Source organism: Urocitellus parryii, chromosome 4 (assembly GCF_045843805.1).
Source record: "Urocitellus parryii isolate mUroPar1 chromosome 4, mUroPar1.hap1, whole genome shotgun sequence".
Classification (NCBI taxonomy): Eukaryota; Metazoa; Chordata; class Mammalia; order Rodentia; family Sciuridae; genus Urocitellus; species Urocitellus parryii.
The window spans coordinates 109234405-109236917 of record NC_135534.1 but is presented as its reverse complement, the minus strand read 5'-3'; positions in this window follow the sequence as shown (position 1 = coordinate 109236917).

Sequence of the window (2513 nt, the reverse complement as noted above, 5' to 3'; positions counted from 1 at the left end):
AGACGTGTTCTAGTAACATCAGCTGGGTCAACAAGGATGGGTGACACAGTTCTCAGCTGTGATGCTGTTGTCACCTCTGCCTTCCTGGGTCTGGCATGGCCAGCAAGCTCTAGGAGCCGATTGCTCTCAGCCTGAGTGGCTCATATTCCTGGCTCACGTCTTCCTTCAGCTGCATCTTGGTCTTTGCCTAGCTCTTTAGCTGCCTCCCCAGAGGGAAGCTGAGGAAGGAGACACAAACACAAGTCTCCCTGGATGAGTGGCTCTAGTCAGATTCTTGGGGAATGAAAAACGACATTATTGGTTTTGATTGTTCATGGATTTTGATTGTTTCTGACTGTATTGTTGGTTTACAAAGATGAAATTCTGTAGGATTCTTGTATCGGGAGATATCTACACTCTGGTCTATATCTCACTTTCCATTTATTTATTCTTTGACTTATTCCTTGAATAAAATTTAAGATGCTTAATAGACATATATGAATATAACACATTTCATGTCCTTGAGTCAAATAGGTGGGGGAAGACATAGGCACACAGCACGTGCATCACAGTTGTTATGATATAATGCTGTAAGAACCAGGAAAGAAGTGGCATGGAAGTCTGGGGAGGCTCCTGGGAGGAGGTAATGGATTTAGCCAGCCTCTGTTCTGTCGCTATGTGTGTGACAGGCATTGTGCTGGGGTGGGTGGGAAAGGGTATGTGTAAGTATCTATCACTTTGGAATAGATAACTTGAAACTCAGTGGGTAGAAATGACTGGGGGCCAGCTGGACTTAGGAATGAGAACTACACTCTACCTCTTGATGGGCTGGCAGGAAATGTTGATGGCCACCTTTGCAGATACTCTACAACAGGGAAAGAGAACGAATGTGACTCGGTTTCTTTCCTAAAGGAGTTCATGGTCTTAGCACTGATATATAAGACACAGACATACTTTGAGCAAATAAAGTAAGTTCTTGAGCTCTGGAGCCTGCTCCTTTGGGGAGTGGAATGCAAGACTTGATCCTTTTGTGGTCTGTATCCAGCATCAGTTTAGGAACATTCCAGGTTACCCACCACTAACACTCAGGGTAACAGAACCCATCTCCTGGAATGTTGTGCCTCCCTCCTGGCAGAATGTTTGGAACACTAAAAGAAGAAGACCAACAAAACGAAACAAACCAGAGAGCTGGGAGTTCATTGTTCTATTTACAGAACAAGTTATATGAACTCTTCTCTGCCAGTTTGCTAATAACTGGTGTTATGCTCGAATTCGGGACCCCCAAAAGACCACCAGAGACCAAGATCGATGTAAACAGCAAAGAGGTGTTTATTGCGAGCTAGCTCGGTCCTCTGCGCACACACACAGCAACTGGTGACGCTGAGAGGCCCTGAGTCCAGGGTTTGCAGCAGTTTTACACATTCTTTCGAGAAGGCAGGGACCCCCACATACATCATAGCATCTCTTAGCAAATCATCACCCACCACGGGAAAATCAAATAACAACTCTAAAACATGATTAGCACATTCACTGGCGGGAACAAGTTGGATAGGGGTGATTGGTTACTACAAGAGGGGGATTCCTTTGAACTGATTGGTTTAAGCCACGAGGGGTGTTCACGCTGAACTACATGGTTTCCCAACATGTTATCAACCACCATAAACTACTGGGAGGGTCACCTGGCATCCCAGGTATTTCCCTGTCTCATGCTGATTGGTGGTTGCTAGAGGGCTGCTATGGGTCTCCACCTAGCCTGACTGAGTCAGGGACACCTGGCACAGCAGATCTCTCTGTTATTTGTAGATAAACCACTTAGCAGGGTGGGTACGTGCCTAGAAGTGCTCTGTGGGTCTTTCCAAGGACAAAGGTCATATCCCTTCCTTGGACAGGCTGTGCTCTGAGATAGAGTCTGGTTTTTCACTGGTTGTTTAATAATTTTTGTGTGTTTTTGACTTGAGGCTATTTTCATTTGAGTCTGGAAGCAAGGGGGCAAGGAGGCAGTTAAAGTTCCTCAGTGGTTATAGTCTATTCAAAAAGGACCTGGCCAATATGCGTGCTTCACTGGCTTAGTCATTTTACAACGAATACTCTTTCCTTTACACGCCTGGGGGCACAAATCTCCAGCTGCCTTCTTGCCTCTCCATTATCAGGGGTATTTTGTCTCTTAAATCCGATTTCAGTGGTGCACAAGAGCAACGCCTTGTGGCTTATTTCAGGCGCTGCATCTCTGGGGGCTGGCTCTGACTAGTCTAGTCAGCCTTGGTTTCCTCTTCCCGGAGGAACGTGCTTCTCTTCTGCACAGGATGGCACCAGTCTGTTGGAGGCATAAATCAAAAAGAACAGTCTGTTTGCCAAAGGAATGTGTCTATGCAAAAACATATAGCTCAACACAACTGCGGCTCCGAGAGGAAAATCAGAGCATCTGCCAACCCACAAAGCCTCCTCACAGCTTGTTCCCTGCATCCCTGCCCCTTCCAGCAGCAGCCGCTATGCTTATTCCAATCACAGTTAAAAGACTTTTTTTCTGGAAAGGA